This window comes from Procambarus clarkii, chromosome 10, assembly GCF_040958095.1.
Source record: "Procambarus clarkii isolate CNS0578487 chromosome 10, FALCON_Pclarkii_2.0, whole genome shotgun sequence".
NCBI lineage: Eukaryota > Metazoa > Arthropoda > Malacostraca > Decapoda > Cambaridae > Procambarus > Procambarus clarkii.
This window is the reverse complement of record NC_091159.1, coordinates 2,381,760-2,404,600: the sequence shown is the minus strand read 5'-3', so window position 1 is coordinate 2,404,600 and position 22,841 is coordinate 2,381,760.

Here is a 22,841-nt window from a genome sequence, read left to right as displayed (position 1 = left end):
GACTGAGCAATATTTGGGAGCCAAATTCTGGCTCTATGCACGTATTCGCAGTTTTAAATTAGGACTTTTTATACCCAACATATGCCAAGTCCTGAAAGCGGCAGAGTCACATTTTGCATAAACACCCCTGCAGTTTTCGAAATATCCCAAATATCTCAATTTCGAGGCCTGAGCCATATTTTGGATCAAATTCTGACTCTCTGCACGTATTCGCAGTTTGAAATTACGACTTTTTTATGCCCAACATATGCCAAGTACTGAAAGTGGCGTTTGGTCACATTTGTCTCAATCCCTCCTGCAGTTTTCAAAATTTCCCAAACATCCGAATTTCGAGGCCTGAGCCATATTTTAAACCCAAATTCTGGCTCTCTGCACGTATTCGCAGTTTGAAATTACGATTTTTTTATACCCAATATATGCCAAGTACTGAAAGCGGCGTTTGGTAATATATGTCCCAAACCCTCCCTGCAGTTTTCAAAATATCCCAAACATCCCAATTTCGAGGCCTGAGCCACATTTTGGAGCCAAATTCTGGCTCTATGCACGTATTCGCAGTTTGAAATTAGGACTTTTTATACCCAACATATGCCAATCCTGAAAGCGGCAGTGAGTCACATTTTGCATAAAGACCCCTGCAGTTTTCGAAATATCCCAAATATCTCAATTTCGAGGCCTGAGCCATATTTTGGATCAAATTCTGACTCTCTGCACGTATTCGCAGTTTGAAATTAGGACTTTTTATACCCAACATATGCAAAGTCCTGAGAGTGGCCTTGAGTCACATTTTGAACAAACTCCCATGCAGTTTACGAAATATCCCAAATATCCCAATTTCGAGGCCTGAGCCATAATTTGGAGCTAAATTCTAGGTCTCTGCACGTATTCGCAGTTTGAAATTAGGACTTTTTATACCCAACATATGCAAAGTCCTGAAAGTGGCCTTGAGTCACATTTTGAACAAACTCCCATGCAGTTTTCGAAATATCCCAAATATCCCAATTTCAAGGCCTGAGCCATATTTTGGAGCCAAATTCTGGCTCTCTGCACGTATTCGCAGTGTGAAATAAGACATTTTATACTCAACATATGCCAAGTACTGAAAGCTGCGTTGGTCCCATTTGCCCCCCCATCTGCAGTTTTCAAAATATCCCAAACATCTCAATTTCGAGGCCTGAGCAATATTTGGAAGCCAAATTCTGGCTCTCTGCACGTATTCGCAGTTTGAAATTACGACTTTTTTATGCCCAACATATGCCAAGTACTGAAAGCTGCGTTGGTCACATTTGCCCCCCCTGCAGTTTTCAAAATATCCCAAACATCTCAATTTCGAGGCCTGAGCCATATTTTGGAGCCAAATTCAAGCTCTCTGCATGTATTCGAAGTTTGAAATTACGACTTTTTATACCCAACATATGCCAAGTTCTTAAAGCGGCGTTTGGTCAAATTTGTCCCAAAACCCCTGCAGTTTTCAAAATATCCCAAACATGCTAATTTCGAGGACTGAGCAATATTTTGGAGCCAAATCCTGGCTCTATGCATGTATTCGCAGTTTGAAATTAGGACTTTTTATACCCAACATATGCCAAGTCCTGAAAGCGGCAGTGAGTCACATTTTGCATAAACACCCCTGCAGTTTTCGAAATATCCAAAATATCTCAATTTCGAGGCCTGAGCCATAATTTGGAGCCAAATTCTAGGTCTCTGCACGTATTCGCAGTTTGAAATTACGACTTTTTATACCCACAATATGCCAAGTAATGAAAGCGGCGTTTGGTCACATGTGTCCCAAATCTCCCTGCAGTTTTCAAAATATCCCAAACAACCTAATTTCGAGGCCTGAGCCATATTTTGGAGCCAAATTCTGGTTCTCTGCACGTATTCGCAGTTTGAAATTACAATTTTTTTATACCCAACATATGCCAAGTACTGAATGCGGCATTTGGTTACATTTGTACAAAACCTTCTTGCAGTTTTCAAAATATCCCAAACATCTCAATATCGAGGCCTGAGCCATATTTTGGAGCGAAATTCTGGCTCTCTGCACGTATTCGCATTTTGGTATTACGATTTTTATACCCAACATATGCCAAGTACTGAAAGCAGCAGTGAGTCACATTTTGCACAAACTCCCCTGCAGTTTTCGAAATTTCCCAAACATCCGAATTTCGAGGCCTGAGCCATATTTTGGAGCCAAATTCTGGCTCTCTGCACGTATTCGCAGTTTGAAATTACGAATTTTTTATACCCAATATATGCCAAGTACTGAAAGCGGCGTTTGGTCACATTTGTCACAAACCCCCTTTGCAGTTTTCAAAATATCCCAAACATCCCAATTTCGAGGCCTGAGCCACATTTTGGAGCCAAATTCTGGCTCTATGCACGTATTCGCGGTTTGAAATTACGACATTTTATACCCAACATATGCCAAGTCCTAAAACCGGCTGTGAGTCACATTTCGCACAAACTGCACTGCAGTTTTCGAAATATTCCAAATATCCTAATTTCGAGGCCTGTGCAATATTTGGGAGCCAAATTCTGGCTCTCTGCACGTATTCGCAGTTTGAAATTACGACTTTTTTATGCCCAACATATGCCAAGTACTGAAAGTGGCGTTTGGTCACATTTGTCCCAAACCCCGCCTGCAGTTTTCAAAATATCCCAAACATCCCAATTTCGAGGCCTGAGCCATATTTTGATGCCAAATTCTGGCTCTCTGCACGTATTCGCAGTGTGAAATTACGACATTTTATACTCAACATATGCCAAGTACTGAAAGCGGCGTTGGTCACATTTGCCCCCCCTGCAGTTTCGAAAATATCCCAAACATCTCAATTTCGAGCCCTGAGCCATATTTTGGAGCCAAATTCAAGCTCTCTGCACGTATTCGCAGTTTGAAATTACGACTTTTTATACCCAACATATGCCAAGTTCTGAAAGCGGCGTTTGGTCAAATTTGTCCCAAACCCCCCTGCAGTTTTCAATATATCCCAAACATGCTAATTTCGAGGACTGAGCAATATTTTGGAGTCAAATTCTGGCTCTATGCACGTATTCGCAGTTTGAAATTAGGACATTTTATACCCAACATATGCCAAGTCCTGAAAGCTGCGTTGGTCACATTTGCCCCCCCCTGCAGTTTTGAAAATATCCTAAACATCTCAATTTCGAGCCCTGAGCCATATTTTGGAGCCAAATTCAAGCTCTCTGCACGTATTCGCAGTTTGAAATTACGACTTTTTATACCCAACATATGCCAAGTTCTGAAAGCGGCGTTTGGTCAAATTTGTCCCAAACCCCCCTGCAGTTTTCAAAATATCCCAAACATGCTAATTTCGAGGACTGAGCAATATTTTGGAGCCAAATTCTGGCTCTATGCATGTATTCGCAGTTTGAAATTAGGACTTTTTATACCCAACATATGCCAAGTCCTGAAAGCGGCAGTGAGTCACATTTTGCATAAACACCCCTGCAGTTTTCGAACTATCCCAAACATCCCAATTTCGAGGCCTGAGCCATATTTTGGAGTCAAATTCTGGCTCTCTGCACGTATTCGCAGTTTGAAATTAAGAATTTTTTATACCCAATATATGCCAAGTACTGAAAGCGGCGTTTGGTAATATATGTCCCAAACCCCCCCTGCAGTTTTCAAAATATCCCAAACATCCCAATTTCGAGGCCTGAGCCACATTTTGGAGCCAAATTCTGGCTCTATGCACGTATTCGCGGTTTGAAATTACGACATTTTATACCCAACATATGCCAAGTCCTGAAACCGGCAGTGAGTCACATTTCGCACAAACTGCTCTGCAGTTTTCGAAATATTCCAAATATCCTAATTTCGAGGCCTGAGCAATATTTGGGAGCCAAATTTTGGCTCTCTGCACGTATTCGCAGTTTTTAATTACGACTTTTTTATGCCCAACATTTGCCAAGTACTGAAAATGGCGTTTGGTCACATTTGTCCCAAACCCCCCCTGCAGTTTTCAAAATATCCCAAACATCCCAATTTCGAGGCCTGAGCCATATTTTGAAGCCAAATTCTGGCTCTCTGCACGTATTCGCAGTATGAAATTAGGACTTTTTATACCCAACATATGCCAAGTCCTGAAAGCGGCAGTGAGTCACATTTTGCATAAACACCCCTGCAGTTTTCGAAATATCCCAAATATCTCAATTTCGAGGCCTGAGCCATATTTTGGATCAAATTCTGACTCTCTGCACGTATTCGCAGTTTGAAATTAGGACTTTCTTATACCCAACATATGCCAAGTACTGAAAGCGGCGTTTGGTCATATTTGTCTCAATCCCTCCTGCAGTTTTCAAAATATCCCAAACATCCCAATTTCGAGGACTGAGTCATATTTTGGAGCCAAATTCTGGCTCTATGCACGTATTCGCAGTTTGAAATTACGATTTTTATACCCAACATATGCAAAGTCCTGAAAGTGGCCTTGAGTCACATTTTGAACAAACTCCCATGCAGTTTTCGAAATATCCCAAATATCCCAATTTCGAGGCCTGAGCCATAATTTGGAGCCAAATTCTGGGTCTCTGCACGTATTCGCAGTTTGAAATTACGACTTTTTATACCCACAATATGCCAAGTAATGAAAGCGGCGTTTGGTTACATGTGTCCCAAATCTCCCTGCAGTTTTCAAAATATCCCAAACAACCTAATTTCGAGGCCTGAGCCATATTTTGGAGCAAAATTCTGGCTCTTTGCATGTATTAGCAGTTTGAAATTACAAATTTTTTATACCCAACATATGCAAAGTACTGAATGCGGCATTTGGTTACATTTGTACCAAACCTTCTTGCAGTTTTCAAAATATCCCAAACATCTCAATATTGAGGCCTGAGCCATATTTTGGAGCCAAATTCTGGCTCTCTGCACGTATTCGCATTTTAATATTACGATTTTTATACCCAACATATGCCAAGAACTGAAAGCAGCAGTGAGTCACATTTTGCACAAACTCCCCTGCAGTTTTCGAAATTTCCCAAACATCCCAATTTCGAGGCCTGAGCCATATTTTGGAGTCAAATTCTGGCTCTCTGCACGTATTCGCAGTTTGAAATTAAGAATTTTTTATACCCAATATATGCCAAGTACTGAAAGCGGCGTTTGGTAATATATGTCCCAAACCCCCCCTGCAGTTTTCAAAATATCCCAAACATCCCAATTTCGAGGCCTGAGCCACATTTTGGAGCCAAATTCTGGCTCTATGCACGTATTCGCGGTTTGAAATTACGACATTTTATACCCAACAAGTCCTGAAACCGGCAGTGAGTCACATTTCGCACAAACTGCTCTGCAGTTTTCGAAATATTCCAAATATCCTAATTTCGAGGCCTGAGCAATATTTGGGAGCCAAATTTTGGTTCTCTGCACGTATTCGCAGTTTGAAATTACGACTTTTTTATGCCCAACATTTGCCAAGTACTGAAAATGGCGTTTGGTCACATTTGTCCCAAACCCCCCCTGCAGTTTTCAAAATATCTCAAACATCCCAATTTCGAGGCCTGAGCCATATTTTGGAGCCAAATTCTGGCTCTCTGCACGTATTCGCAGTGTGAAATTACGACATTTTATACTCAACATATGCCAAGTACTGAAAGCTGCGTTGGTCACATTTGCCCCCCCTGCAGTTTCGAAAATATCCCAAACATCTCAATTTCGAGCCCTGAGCCATATTTTGGAGCCAAATTCAAGCTCTCTGCACGTATTCGCAGTTTGAAATTACGACTTTTTACCCAACATATGCCAAGTTCTGAAAGCGGCGTTTGGTCAAATTTGTCCCAAACCCCCCTGCAGTTTTCAATATATCCCAAACATGCTAATTTCGAGGACTGAGCAATATTTTGGAGTCAAATTCTGGCTCTATGCACGTATTCGCAGTTTGAAATTAGGACATTTTATACCCAACATATGCCAAGTCCTGAAAGCTGCGTTGGTCACATTTGCCCCCCCCTGCAGTTTTGAAAATATCCTAAACATCTCAATTTCGAGCCCTGAGCCATATTTTGGAGCCAAATTCAAGCTCTCTGCACGTATTCGCAGTTTGAAATTACGACTTTTTATACCCAACATATGCCAAGTTCTGAAAGCGGCGTTTGGTCAAATTTGTCCCAAACCCCCCTGCAGTTTTCAAAATATCCCAAACATGCTAATTTCGAGGACTGAGCAATATTTTGGAGCCAAATTCTGGCTCTATGCATGTATTCGCAGTTTGAAATTAGGACTTTTTATACCCAACATATGCCAAGTCCTGAAAGCGGCAGTGAGTCACATTTTGCATAAACACCCCTGCAGTTTTCGAACTATCCCAAACATCCCAATTTCGAGGCCTGAGCCATATTTTGGAGTCAAATTCTGGCTCTCTGCACGTATTCGCAGTTTGAAATTAAGAATTTTTTATACCCAATATATGCCAAGTACTGAAAGCGGCGTTTGGTAATATATGTCCCAAACCCCCCCTGCAGTTTTCAAAATATCCCAAACATCCCAATTTCGAGGCCTGAGCCACATTTTGGAGCCAAATTCTGGCTCTATGCACGTATTCGCGGTTTGAAATTACGACATTTTATACCCAACATATGCCAAGTCCTGAAACCGGCAGTGAGTCACATTTCGCACAAACTGCTCTGCAGTTTTCGAAATATTCCAAATATCCTAATTTCGAGGCCTGAGCAATATTTGGGAGCCAAATTTTGGCTCTCTGCACGTATTCGCAGTTTTTAATTACGACTTTTTTATGCCCAACATTTGCCAAGTACTGAAAATGGCGTTTGGTCACATTTGTCCCAAACCCCCCCTGCAGTTTTCAAAATATCCCAAACATCCCAATTTCGAGGCCTGAGCCATATTTTAAAGCCAAATTCTGGCTCTCTGCACGTATTCGCAGTATGAAATTAGGACTTTTTATACCCAACATATGCCAAGTCCTGAAAGCGGCAGTGAGTCACATTTTGCATAAACACCCCTGCAGTTTTCGAAATATCCCAAATATCTCAATTTCGAGGCCTGAGCCATATTTTGGATCAAATTCTGACTCTCTGCACGTATTCGCAGTTTGAAATTAGGACTTTCTTATACCCAACATATGCCAAGTACTGAAAGCGGCGTTTGGTCACATTTGTCTCAATCCCTCCTGCAGTTTTCAAAATATCCCAAACATCCCAATTTCGAGGACTGAGTCATATTTTGGAGCCAAATTCTGGCTCTATGCACGTATTCGCAGTTTGAAATTACGATTTTTATACCCAACATATGCAAAGTCCTGAAAGTGGCCTTGAGTCACATTTTGAACAAACTCCCATGCAGTTTTCGAAATATCCCAAATATCCCAATTTCGAGGCCTGAGCCATAATTTGGAGCCAAATTCTGGGTCTCTGCACGTATTCGCAGTTTGAAATTACGACTTTTTATACCCACAATATGCCAAGTAATGAAAGCGGCGTTTGGTTACATGTGTCCCAAATCTCCCTGCAGTTTTCAAAATATCCCAAACAACCTAATTTCGAGGCCTGAGCCATATTTTGGAGAAAAATTCTGGCTCTTTGCATGTATTAGCAGTTTGAAATTACAAATTTTTTATACCCAACATATGCAAAGTACTGAATGCGGCATTTGGTTACATTTGTACCAAACCTTCTTGCAGTTTTCAAAATATCCCAAACATCTCAATATTGAGGCCTGAGCCATATTTTGGAGCCAAATTCTGGCTCTCTGCACGTATTCGCATTTTAATATTACGATTTTTATACCCAACATATGCCAAGAACTGAAAGCAGCAGTGAGTCACATTTTGCACAAACTCCCCTGCAGTTTTCGAAATTTCCCAAACATCCCAATTTCGAGGCCTGAGCCATATTTTGGAGTCAAATTCTGGCTCTCTGCACGTATTCGCAGTTTGAAATTAAGAATTTTTTATACCCAATATATGCCAAGTACTGAAAGCGGCGTTTGGTAATATATGTCCCAAACCCCCCCTGCAGTTTTCAAAATATCCCAAACATCCCAATTTCGAGGCCTGAGCCACATTTTGGAGCCAAATTCTGGCTCTATGCACGTATTCGCGGTTTGAAATTACGACATTTTATACCCAACAAGTCCTGAAACCGGCAGTGAGTCACATTTCGCACAAACTGCTCTGCAGTTTTCGAAATATTCCAAATATCCTAATTTCGAGGCCTGAGCAATATTTGGGAGCCAAATTTTGGTTCTCTGCACGTATTCGCAGTTTGAAATTACGACTTTTTTATGCCCAACATTTGCCAAGTACTGAAAATGGCGTTTGGTCACATTTGTCCCAAACCCCCCCTGCAGTTTTCAAAATATCCCAAACATCCCAATTTCGAGGCCTGAGCCATATTTTGGAGCCAAATTCTGGCTCTCTGCACGTATTCGCAGTGTGAAATTACGACATTTTATACTCAACATATGCCAAGTACTGAAAGCTGCGTTGGTCACATTTGCCCCCCCTGCAGTTTCGAAAATATCCCAAACATCTCAATTTCGAGCCCTGAGCCATATTTTGGAGCCAAATTCAAGCTCTCTGCACGTATTCGCAGTTTGAAATTACGACTTTTTACCCAACATATGCCAAGTTCTGAAAGCGGCGTTTGGTCAAATTTGTCCCAAACCCCCCTGCAGTTTTCAATATATCCCAAACATGCTAATTTCGAGGACTGAGCAATATTTTGGAGTCAAATTCTGGCTCTATGCACGTATTCGCAGTTTGAAATTAGGACATTTTATACCCAACATATGCCAAGTCCTGAAAGCTGCGTTGGTCACATTTGCCCCCCCCTGCAGTTTTGAAAATATCCTAAACATCTCAATTTCGAGCCCTGAGCCACATTTTGGAGCCAAATTCAAGCTCTCTGCACGTATTCGCAGTTTGAAATTACGACTTTTTATACCCAACATATGCCAAGTTCTGAAAGCGGCGTTTGGTCAAATTTGTCCCAAACCCCCCTGCAGTTTTCAAAATATCCCAAACATGCTAATTTCGAGGACTGAGCAATATTTTGGAGCCAAATTCTGGCTCTATGCATGTATTCGCAGTTTGAAATTAGGACTTTTTATACCCAACATATGCCAAGTCCTGAAAGCGGCAGTGAGTCACATTTTGCATAAACACCCCTGCAGTTTTCGAACTATCCCAAATATCTTATTTTCGAGGCCAGAGTCATATTTTGGATCAAATTCTGACTCTCTGCACGTATTCGCAGTTTGAAATTAGGACTTTTTTATACCCAACATATGCCAAGTAATGAAAGCGGCGTTTGGTCACATTTGTCTCAATCCTTCCTGCAGTTTTCAAAATATCCCAAACATCCCAATTTCGAGGACTGAGTTATATTTTGGAGCCAAATTCTGGCTCTATGCACGTATTCGCAGTTTGAAATTACGATTTTTATACCCAACATATGCAAAGTCCTGAAAGTGGCCTTGAGTCACATTTTGAACAAACTCCCATGCAGTTTTCGAAATATCCCAAATATCCCAATTTCGAGGCCTGAGCCATAATTTGGAGCCAAATTCTGGGTCTCTGCACGTATTCGCAGTTTGAAATTACGACTTTTTATACCCACAATATGCCAAGTAATGAAAGCGGCGTTTGGTTACATGTGTCCCAAATCTCCCTGCAGTTTTCAAAATATCCCAAACAACCTAATTTCGAGGCCTGAGCCATATTTTGGAGCAAAATTCTGGCTCTCTGCATGTATTCGCAGTTTGAAATTACAATTTTTTTATACCCAACATATGCAAAGTACTGAATGCGGCATTTGGTTACATTTGTACCAAACCTTCTTGCAGTTTTCAAAATATCCCAAACATCTCAATATTGAGGCCTGAGCCATATTTTGGAGCCAAATTCTGGCTCTCTGCACGTATTCGCATTTTAATATTACGATTTTTATACCCAACATATGCCAAGAACTGAAAGCAGCAGTGAGTCACATTTTGCACAAACTCCCCTGCAGTTTTCGAAATTTCCCAAACATCCCAATTTCGAGGCCTGAGCCATATTTTGGAGTCAAATTCTGGCTCTCTGCACGTATTCGCAGTTTGAAATTAAGAATTTTTTATACCCAATATATGCCAAGTACTGAAAGCGGCGTTTGGTAATATATGTCCCAAACCCCCCCTGCAGTTTTCAAAATATCCCAAACATCCCAATTTCGAGGCCTGAGCCACATTTTGGAGCCAAATTCTGGCTCTATGCACGTATTCGCGGTTTGAAATTACGACATTTTATACCCAACATATGCCAAGTCCTGAAACCGGCAGTGAGTCACATTTCGCACAAACTGCTCTGCAGTTTTCGAAATATTCCAAATATCCTAATTTCGAGGCCTGAGCAATATTTGGGAGCCAAATTTTGGCTCTCTGCACGTATTCGCAGTTTGAAATTACGACTTTTTTATGCCCAACATTTGCCAAGTACTGAAAATGGCGTTTGGTCACATTTGTCCCAAACCCCCCCTGCAGTTTTCAAAATATCCCAAACATCCCAATTTCGAGGCCTGAGCCATATTTTGAAGCCAAATTCTGGCTCTCTGCACGTATTCGCAGTATGAAATTAGGACTTTTTATACCCAACATATGCCAAGTCCTGAAAGCGGCAGTGAGTCACATTTTGCATAAACACCCCTGCAGTTTTCGAAATATCCCAAATATCTCAATTTCGAGGCCTGAGCCATATTTTGGATCAAATTCTGACTCTCTGCACGTATTCGCAGTTTGAAATTAGGACTTTTTTATACCCAACATATGCCAAGTACTGAAAGCGGCGTTTGGTCACATTTGTCTCAATCCCTCCTGCAGTTTTCAAAATATCCCAAACATCCCAATTTCGAGGACTGAGTCATATTTTGGAGCCAAATTCTGGCTCTATGCACGTATTCGCAGTTTGAAATTACGATTTTTATACCCAACATATGCAAAGTCCTGAAAGTGGCCTTGAGTCACATTTTGAACAAACGCCCATGCAGTTTTCGAAATATCCCAAATATCCCAATTTCGAGGCCTGAGCCATAATTTGGAGCCAAATTCTGGGTCTCTGCACGTATTTGCAGTTTGAAATTACGACTTTTTATACCCACAATATGCCAAGTAATGAAAGCGGCGTTTGGTTACATGTGTCCCAAATCTTCCTGCAGTTTTCAAAATATCCCAAACAACCTAATTTCGAGGCCTGAGCCATATTTTGGAGCAAAATTCTGGCTCTCTGCATGTATTCGCAGTTTGAAATTACAAATTTTTTATACCCAACATATGCAAAGTACTGAATGCGGCATTTGGTTACATTTGTACCAAACCTTCTTGCAGTTTTCAAAATATCCCAAACATCTCAATATTGAGGCCTGAGCCATATTTTGGAGCCAAATTCTGGCTCTCTGCACGTATTCGCATTTTAATATTACGATTTTTATACCCAACATATGCCAAGAACTGAAAGCAGCAGTGAGTCACATTTTGCACAAACTCCCCTGCAGTTTTCGAAATTTCCCAAACATCCCAATTTCGAGGCCTGAGCCATATTTTGGAGCCAAATTCTGGCTCTCTGCACGTATTCGCAGTTTGAAATTACGAATTTTTTATACCCAATATATGCCAAGTACTGAAAGCGGCGTTTGGTAATATATGTCCCAAACCCCCCCTGCAGTTTTCAAAATATCCCAAACATCCCAATTTCGAGGCCTGAGCCACATTTTGGAGCCAAATTCTGGCTCTATGCACGTATTCGCGGTTTGAAATTACGACATTTTATACCCAACATATGCCAAGTCCTGAAACCAGCAGTGAGTCACATTTTGCACAAACTGCTCTGCAGCTTTCGAAATATCCCAAATATCCTAATTTCGAGGCCTGAGCAATATTTTGGAGCCAAATTCTGGCTCTCTGCACGTATTCGCAGTTTGAAATTACGACTTTTTTATGCCCAACATATGCCAAGTACTGAAAGCTGCGTTGGTCACATTTGCCCCCCCTGCAGTTTTCAAAATATCCCAAACATCTCAATTTCGAGGCCTGAGCCATATTTTGGAGCCAAATTCAAGCTCTCTGCACGTATTCGAAGTTTGAAATTACGACTTTTTATACCCAACATATGCCAAGTTCTGAAAGCGGCGTTTGGTCAAATTTGTCCCAAACCCCCCTGCAGTTTTCAAAATATCCCAAACATGCTAATTTCGAGGACTGAGCAATATTTTGGAGCCAAATTCTGGCTCTATGCATGTATTCGCAGTTTGAAATTAGGACTTTTTATACCCAACATATGCCAAGTCCTGAAAGCGGCAGTGAGTCACATTTTGCATAAACACCCCTGCAGTTTTCGAAATATCCAAAATATCTCAATTTCGAGGCCTGAGCCATAATTTGGAGCCAAATTCTAGGTCTCTGCACGTATTCGCAGTTTGAAATTACGACTTTTTATACCCACAATATGCCAAGTAATGAAAGCGGCGTTTGGTCACATGTGTCCCAAATCTCCCTGCAGTTTTCAAAATATCCCAAACAACCTAATTTCGAGGCCTGAGCCATATTTTGGAGCCAAAATCTGGTTCTCTGCACGTATTCGCAGTTTGAAATTACAAATTTTTTATACCCAACATATGCCAAGTACTGAATGCGGCATTTGGTTACATTTGTACAAAACCTTCTTGCAGTTTTCAAAATATCCCAAACATCCCAATTTCGAGGCCTGAGCCATATTTTGGATCAAATTCTGACTCTCTGCACGTATTCGCAGTTTGAAATTAGGACTTTTTTATACCCAACATATGCCAAGTACTGAAAGCGGCGTTTGGTCACATTTGTCTCAATCCCTCCTGCAGTTTTCAAAACATCCCAAACATCCCAATTTCGAGGACTGAGTCATATTTTGGAGCCAAATTCTGGCTCTCTGCACGTATTCGCATTTTAATATTACGATTTTTATACCCAACATATGCCAAGAACTGAAAGCAGCAGTGAGTCACATTTTGCACAAACTCCCCTGCAGTTTTCGAAATTTCCCAAACATCCCAATTTCGAGGCCTGAGCCATATTTTGGAGTCAAATTCTGGCTCTCTGCACGTATTCGCAGTTTGAAATTAAGAATTTTTTATACCCAACATATGCCAAGTCCTGAAACCGGCAGTGAGTCACATTTCGCACAAACTGCTCTGCAGTTTTCGAAATATTCCAAATATCCTAATTTCGAGGCCTGAGCAATATTTGGGAGCCAAATTTTGACTCTCTGCACGTATTCGCAGTTTGAAATTACGACTTTTTTATGCCCAACATTTGCCAAGTACTGAAAATGGCGTTTGGTCACATTTGTCCCAAACCCCCCCCTGCAGTTTTCAAAATATCCCAAACATCCCAATTTCGAGGCCTGAGCCATATTTTGAAGCCAAATTCTGGCTCTCTGCACGTATTCGCAGTATGAAATTAGGACTTTTTATACCCAACATATGCCAAGTCCTGAAAGCGGCAGTGAGTCACATTTTGCATAAACACCCCTGCAGTTTTCGAAATATCCCAAATATCTCAATTTCGAGGCCTGAGCCATATTTTGGATCAAATTCTGACTCTCTGCACGTATTCGCAGTTTGAAATTAGGACTTTTTTATACCCAACATATGCCAAGTACTGAAAGTGGCGTTTGGTCACATTTGTCTCAATCCCTCCTGCAGTTTTCAAAATATCCCAAACATCCCAATTTTGAGGACTGAGTCATATTTTGGAGCCAAATTCTGGCTCTATGCACGTATTCGCAGGTTGAAATTACGATTTTTATACCCAACATATGCAAAGTCCTGAAAGTGGCCTTGAGTCACATTTTCAACAAACTCCCATGCAGTTTTCGAAATATCCCAAAAATCCCAATTTCGAGGCCTGAGCCATAATTTGGAGCCAAATTCTGGGTCTCTGCACGTATTCGCAGTTTAAAATTACGAATTTTTATACCCACAATATGCCAAGTAATGAAAGCGGCGTTTGGTCACATGTGTCCCAAATCTCCCTGCAGTTTTCAAAATATCCCAAACAACATAATTTCGAGGCCTGAGCCATATTTTGGAGCCAAATTCTGGCTCTCTGCACGTATTCGCAGTTTGAAATTACAAATTTTTTATACCCAACATATGCCAAGTACTGAATGCGGCATTTGGTTACATTTGTACCAAACCTTCTTGCAGTTTTCAAAATTTCCCAAACATCCGAATTTCGAGGCCTGAGCCATATTTTGGAGCCAAATTCTGGCTCTCTGCACGTATTCGCAGTTTGAAATTACGAATTTTTTATACCCAATATATGCCAAGTACTGAAAGCGGCGTTTGGTAATATATGTCCCAAACCCCCCCTGCAGTTTTCAAAATATACCAAACATCCCAATTTCGAGGCCTGAGCCACATTTTGGAGCCAAATTCTGGCTCTATGCACGTATTCGCGGTTTGAAATTACGACATTTTATACCCAACATATGCCAAGTCCTGAAACCAGCAGTGAGTCACATTTCACACAAACTGCACTGCAGTTTTCGAAATATCCCAAATATCCTAATTTCGAGGCCTGAGCAATATTTTGGAGCCAAATTCTGGCTCTCTGCACGTATTCGCAGTTTGAAATTACGACTTTTTTATGCCCAACATATGCCAAGTACTGAAAGCTGCGTTGGTCACATTTGCCCCCCCTGCAGTTTTCAAAATATCCCAAACATCTCAATTTCGAGGCCTGAGCCATATTTTGGAGCCAAATTCAAGCTCTCTGCACGTATTCGAAGTTTGAAATTACGACTTTTTATACCCAACATATGCCAAGTTCTGAAAGCGGCGTTTGGTCAAATTTGTCCCAAACCCCCCTGCAGTTTTCAAAATATCCCAAACATGCTAATTTCGAGGACTGAGCAATATTTTGGAGCCAAATTCTGGCTCTATGCATGTATTCGCAGTTTGAAATTAGGACTTTTTATACCCAACATATGCCAAGTCCTGAAAGCGGCAGTGAGTCACAATTTGCATAAACACCCCTGCAGTTTTCGAAATATCCAAAATATCTCAATTTCGAGGCCTGAGCCATAATTTGGAGCCAAATTCTAGGTCTCTGCACGTATTCGCAGTTTGAAATTATGACTTTTTATACCCACAATATGCCAAGTAATGAAAGCGGCGTTTGGTCACATGTGTCCCAAATCTCCCTGCAGTTTTCAAAATATCCCAAACAACCTAATTTCGAGGCCTGAGCCATATTTTGGAGCCAAATTCTGGTTCTCTGCACGTATTCGCAGTTTGAAATTAAAAATTTTTTATACCCAACATATGCCAAGTACTGAATGCGGCATTTGGTTACACTTGTACAAATCCTTCTTGCAGTTTTCAAAATATCCCAAACATCCCAATTTCGAGGCCTGAGCCACATTTTGGAGCCAAATTCTGGCTCTATGCACGTATTCGCGGTTTGAAATTAAGAATTTTTTATACCCAATATATGCCAAGTACTGAAAGCGGCGTTTGGTAATATATGTCCCAAACCCCCCCTGCAGTTTTCGAAATTTCCCAAACATCCCAATTTCGAGGCCTGAGCCATATTTTGGAGTCAAATTCTGGCTCTCTGCACGTATTCGCAGTTTGAAATTAAGAATTTTTTATACCCAATATATGCCAAGTACTGAAAGCGGCGTTTGGTAATATATGTCCCAAACCCCCCCTGCAGTTTTCAAAATATCCCAAACATCCCAATTTCGAGGCCTGAGCCACATTTTGGAGCTAAATTCTGGCTCTATGCACGTATTCGCGGTTTGAAATTACGACATTTTATACCCAACATATGCCAAGTCCTGAAACCGGCAGTGAGTCACATTTCGCACAAACTGCTCTGCAGTTTTCGAAATATTCCAAATATCCTAATTTCGAGGCCTGAGCAATATTTGGGAGCCAAATTTTGACTCTCTGCACGTATTCGCAGTTTGAAATTACGACTTTTTTATGCCCAACATTTGCCAAGTACTGAAAATGGCGTTTGGTCACATTTGTCCCAAACCCCCCCTGCAGTTTTCAAAATATCCCAAACATCCCAATTTCGAGGCCTGAGCCATATTTTGAAGCCAAATTCTGGCTCTCTGCACGTATTCGCAGTATGAAATTAGGACTTTTTATACCCAACATATGCCAAGTCCTGAAAGCGGCAGTGAGTCACATTTTGCATAAACACCCCTGCAGTTTTCGAAATATCCCAAATATCTCAATTTCGAGGCCTGAGCCATATTTTGGATCAAATTCTGACTCTCTGCACGTATTCGCAGTTTGAAATTAGGACTTTTTTATACCCAACATATGCTAAGTACTGAAAGCGGCGTTTGGTCACATTTGTCTCAATCCCTCCTGCAGTTTTCAAAATATCCCAAACATCCCAATTTCGAGGACTGAGTCATATTTAGGAGCCAAATTCTGGCTCTATGCACGTATTCGCAGTTTGAAATTACGATTTTTATACCCAACATATGCCAAGTAATGAAAGCGGCGTTAGGTCACATGTGTCCCAAATCTCCCTGCAGTTTTCAAAATATCCCAAACAACATAATTTCGAGGCCTGAGCCATATTTTGGAGCCAAATTCTGGCTCTCTGCACCTATTCGCAGTTTGAAATTACAAATTTTTTATACCCAGCATATGCCAAGTACTGAATGCGGCATTTGGTTACATTTGTACCAAACCTTCTTGCAGTTTTCAAAATTTCCCAAACATCCGAATTTCGAGGCCTGAGCCATATTTTGGAGCCAAATTCTGGCTCTCTGCACGTATTCGCAGTTTGAAATTACGAATTTTTTATACCCAATATATGCCAAGTACTGAAAGCGGCGTTTGGTAATATATGTCCCAAACCCCCCCCCTGCAGTTTTCAAAATATCCCAAACATCCCAATTTCGAGGCCTGAGCCACATTTTGGAGCCAAATTCTGGCTCAATGCACGTATTCGCGGTTTGAAATTACGACATTTTATACCCAACATATGCCAAGTCCTGAAACCAGCAGTGAGTCACATTTCACACAAACTGCACTGCAGTTTTCGAAATATCCCAAATATCCTAATTTCGAGGCCTGAGCAATATTTGGGAGCCAAATTCTGGCTCTCTGCACGTATTCGCAGTTTGAAATTACGACTTTTTTATGTCCAACATATGCCAAGTACTGAAAGCTGCGTTGGTCACATTTGCCCCCCCTGCAGTTTTCAAAATATCCCAAACTTCTCAATTTCGAGGCCTGAGCCATATTTTGGAGCCAAATTCAAGCTCTCTGCACGTATTCGAAGTTTGAAATTACGACTTTTTATACCCAACATATGCCAAGTTCTGAAAGCGGCGTTTGGTCAAATTTGTCCCAAACCCCCCTGCAGTTTTCAAAATATCCAAAACATGCTAATTTCGAGGACTGAGCAATATTTTGGAGCCAAATTCTGGCTCTATGCATGTATTCGCAGTTTGAAATTAGGACTTTTTATACCCAACATATGCCAAGTCCTGAAAGCGGCAGTGAGTCACATTTTGCATAAACACCCCTGCAGTTTTCGAAATATCCAAAATATCTCAATTTCGAGGCCTGAGACATAATTTGAAGCCAAATTCTAGGTTTCTGCACGTATTCGCAGTTTGAAATTACGACTTTTTATACCCACAATATGCCAAGTAATGAAAGCGGCGTTTAGTCACATGTGTCCCAAATCTCCCTGCAGTTTTCAAAATATCCCAAACAACCTAATTTCGAGGCCTGAGCCATATTTTGGAGCCATATTCTGGTTCTCTGCACGTATTCGCAGTTTGAAATTACAATTTTTTTATACCCAACATATGCCAAGTACTGAATGCGGCATTTGGTTACATTTGTACAAAACCTTCTTGCAGTTTTCAAAATATCCCAAACATCTCAATATCGAGGCCTGAGCCATATTTTGGAGCGAAATTCTGGCTCTCTGCACGTATTCGCATTTTAGTATTACGATTTTTATACCCAACATATGCCAAGTACTGTAAGCAGCAGTGAGTCACATTTTGCACAAACTCCCCTGCAGTTTTCGAAATTTCCCAAACATCCGAATTTCGAGGTCTGAGCCATATTTTGGAGCCAAATTCTGGCTCTCTGCACGTATTCGCAGTTTGAAATTACGAATTTTTTATACCCAATATATGCCAAGTACTGAAAGCGGCGTTTGGTAATATATGTCCCAAACCCCCTCTGCAGTTTTCAAAATATCCCAAACATCCCAATTTCGAGGCCTGAGCCACATTTTGGAGCCAAATTCTGGCTCTATGCACGTATTCGCGGTTTGAAATTACGACATTTTATACCCAACATATGCCAAGTCCTAAAACCGGCAGTGAGTCACATTTCGCATAAACTGCACTGCAGTTTTCGAAATATTCCAAATATCCTAATTTCGAGGCCTGTGCAATATTTGGGAGCCAAATTCTGGCTCTCTGCACGTATTCGCAGTTTGAAATTACGACTTTTTTATGCCCAACGTATGCCAAGTACTGAAAGTGGCGTTTGGTCACATTTGTCCCAAACCCCGCCTGCAGTTTTCAAAATATCCCAAACATCCCAATTTCGAGGCCTGAGCCATATTTTGGAGCCAAATTCTGGCTCTCTGCACGTATTCGCAGTGTGAAATTACGACATTTTATACTCAACATATGCCAAGTACTGAAAGCTGCGTTGGTCACATTTGCCCCCCCCTGCAGTTTCGAAAATATCCCAAACATCTCAATTTCGAGCCCTGAGCCATATTTTGGAGCAAAATTTAAGCTCTCTGCACGTATTCGCAGTTTGAAATTACGACTTTTTATACCCAACATATGCCAAGTTCTGAAAGCGGCGTTTGGTCAAATTTGTCCCAAACCCCTCTGCAGTTTTCAATATATCCCAAACATGCTAATTTCGAGGACTGAGCAATATTTTGGAGTCAAATTCTGGCTCTATGCACGTATTCGCAGTTTGAAATTAGGACATTTTATACCCAACGTATGCCAAGTCCTGAAAGCTGCGTTGGTCACATTTGCCCCCCCTGCAGTTTTGAAAATATCCTAAACATCTCAATTTCGAGCCCTGAGCCATATTTTGGAGCCAAATTCAAGCTCTCTGCACGTATTCGCAGTTTGAAATTACGACTTTTTATACCCAACATATGCCAAGTTCTGAAAGCGGCGTTTGGTCAAATTTGTCCCAAACCCCCCTGCAGTTTTCAAAATATCCCAAACATGCTAATTTCGAGGACTGAGCAATATTTTGGAGCCAAATTCTGGCTCTATGCATGTATTCGCAGTTTGAAATTAGGACTTTTTATACCCAACATATGCCAAGTCCTGAAAGCGGCAGTGAGTCACATTTTGCATAAACACCCCTGCAGTTTTCGAACTATCCCAAATATCTCATTTTCGAGGCCTGAGTCATATTTTGGATCAAATTCTGACTCTCTGCACGTATTCGCAATTTGAAATTAGGACTTTTTTATACCCAACATATGCCAAGTACTGAAAGCGGCGTTTGGTCATATTTGTCTCAATCCCTCCTGCAGTTTTCAAAATATCCCAAACATCCCAATTTCAAGGACTGAGTCATATTTTGGAGCCAAATTCTGGCTCTATGCACGTATTCGCAGTTTGAAATTACGATTTTTATACCCAACATATGCAAAGTCCTGAAAGTGGCCTTGAGTCACATTTTGAACAAACTCCCATGCAGTTTTCGAAATATCTCAAAAATCCCAATTTCGAGGCCTGAGCCATAATTTGGAGCCAAATTCTGGGTCTCTGCACGTATTTGCAGTTTGAAATTACGACTTTTTATACCCACAATATGCCAAGTAATGAAAGCGGCGTTTGGTCACATGTGTCCCAAATCTCCCTACAGTTTTCAAAATATCCCAAACAACATAATTTCGAGGCCTGAGCCATATTTTGGAGCCAAATTCTGGCTCTCTGCACGTATTCGCAGTTTGAAATTACAAATTTTTTATACCCAACATATGCCAATTACTGAATGCGGCATTTGGTTACATTTGTACCAAACCTTCTTGCAGTTTTCAAAATTTCCCAAACATCCGAATTTCGAGGCCTGAGCCATATTTTGGAGCCAAATTCTGGCTCTCTGCACGTATTCGCAGTTTGAAATTACGAATTTTTTATACCCAATATATGCCAAGTACTGAAAGCGGCGTTTGGTAATATATGTCCCAAACCCCCCCCCTGCAGTTTTCAAAATATCCCAAACATCCCAATTTCGAGGCCTGAGCCACATTTTGGAGCCAAATTCTGGCTCAATGCACGTATTCGCGGTTTGAAATTACGACATTTTATACCCAACATATGCCAAGTCCTGAAACCAGCAGTGAGTCACATTTCACACAAACTGCACTGCAGTTTTCGAAATATCCCAAATATCCTAATTTCGAGGCCTGAGCAATATTTGGGAGCCAAATTCTGGCTCTCTGCACGTATTCGCAGTTTGAAATTACGACTTTTTTATGTCCAACATATGCCAAGTACTGAAAGCTGCGTTGGTCACATTTGCCCCCCCTGCAGTTTTCAAAATATCCCAAACTTCTCAATTTCGAGGCCTGAGCCATATTTTGGAGCCAAATTCAAGCTCTCTGCACGTATTCGAAGTTTGAAATTACGACTTTTTATACCCAACATATGCCAAGTTCTGAAAGCGGCGTTTGGTCAAATTTGTCCCAAACCCCCCTGCAGTTTTCAAAATATCCAAAACATGCTAATTTCGAGGACTGAGCAATATTTTGGAGCCAAATTCTGGCTCTATGCATGTATTCGCAGTTTGAAATTAGGACTTTTTATACCCAACATATGCCAAGTCCTGAAAGCGGCAGTGAGTCACATTTTGCATAAACACCCCTGCAGTTTTCGAAATATCCAAAATATCTCAATTTCGAGGCCTGAGACATAATTTGAAGCCAAATTCTAGGTTTCTGCACGTATTCGCAGTTTGAAATTACGACTTTTTATACCCACAATATGCCAAGTAATGAAAGCGGCGTTTAGTCACATGTGTCCCAAATCTCCCTGCAGTTTTCAAAATATCCCAAACAACCTAATTTCGAGGCCTGAGCCATATTTTGGAGCCATATTCTGGTTCTCTGCACGTATTCGCAGTTTGAAATTACAATTTTTTTATACCCAACATATGCCAAGTACTGAATGCGGCATTTGGTTACATTTGTACAAAACCTTCTTGCAGTTTTCAAAATATCCCAAACATCTCAATATCGAGGCCTGAGCCATATTTTGGAGCGAAATTCTGGCTCTCTGCACGTATTCGCATTTTAGTATTACGATTTTTATACCCAACATATGCCAAGTACTGTAAGCAGCAGTGAGTCACATTTTGCACAAACTCCCCTGCAGTTTTCGAAATTTCCCAAACATCCGAATTTCGAGGTCTGAGCCATATTTTGGAGCCAAATTCTGGCTCTCTGCACGTATTCGCAGTTTGAAATTACGAATTTTTTATACCCAATATATGCCAAGTACTGAAAGCGGCGTTTGGTAATATATGTCCCAAACCCCCTCTGCAGTTTTCAAAATATCCCAAACATCCCAATTTCGAGGCCTGAGCCACATTTTGGAGCCAAATTCTGGCTCTATGCACGTATTCGCGGTTTGAAATTACGACATTTTATACCCAACATATGCCAAGTCCTAAAACCGGCAGTGAGTCACATTTCGCATAAACTGCACTGCAGTTTTCGAAATATTCCAAATATCCTAATTTCGAGGCCTGTGCAATATTTGGGAGCCAAATTCTGGCTCTCTGCACGTATTCGCAGTTTGAAATTACGACTTTTTTATGCCCAACGTATGCCAAGTACTGAAAGTGGCGTTTGGTCACATTTGTCCCAAACCCCGCCTGCAGTTTTCAAAATATCCCAAACATCCCAATTTCGAGGCCTGAGCCATATTTTGGAGCCAAATTCTGGCTCTCTGCACGTATTCGCAGTGTGAAATTACGACATTTTATACTCAACATATGCCAAGTACTGAAAGCTGCGTTGGTCACATTTGCCCCCCCCTGCAGTTTCGAAAATATCCCAAACATCTCAATTTCGAGCCCTGAGCCATATTTTGGAGCAAAATTTAAGCTCTCTGCACGTATTCGCAGTTTGAAATTACGACTTTTTATACCCAACATATGCCAAGTTCTGAAAGCGGCGTTTGGTCAAATTTGTCCCAAACCCCTCTGCAGTTTTCAATATATCCCAAACATGCTAATTTCGAGGACTGAGCAATATTTTGGAGTCAAATTCTGGCTCTATGCACGTATTCGCAGTTTGAAATTAGGACATTTTATACCCAACGTATGCCAAGTCCTGAAAGCTGCGTTGGTCACATTTGCCCCCCCTGCAGTTTTGAAAATATCCTAAACATCTCAATTTCGAGCCCTGAGCCATATTTTGGAGCCAAATTCAAGCTCTCTGCACGTATTCGCAGTTTGAAATTACGACTTTTTATACCCAACATATGCCAAGTTCTGAAAGCGGCGTTTGGTCAAATTTGTCCCAAACCCCCCTGCAGTTTTCAAAATATCCCAAACATGCTAATTTCGAGGACTGAGCAATATTTTGGAGCCAAATTCTGGCTCTATGCATGTATTCGCAGTTTGAAATTAGGACTTTTTATACCCAACATATGCCAAGTCCTGAAAGCGGCAGTGAGTCACATTTTGCATAAACACCCCTGCAGTTTTCGAACTATCCCAAATATCTCATTTTCGAGGCCTGAGTCATATTTTGGATCAAATTCTGACTCTCTGCACGTATTCGCAATTTGAAATTAGGA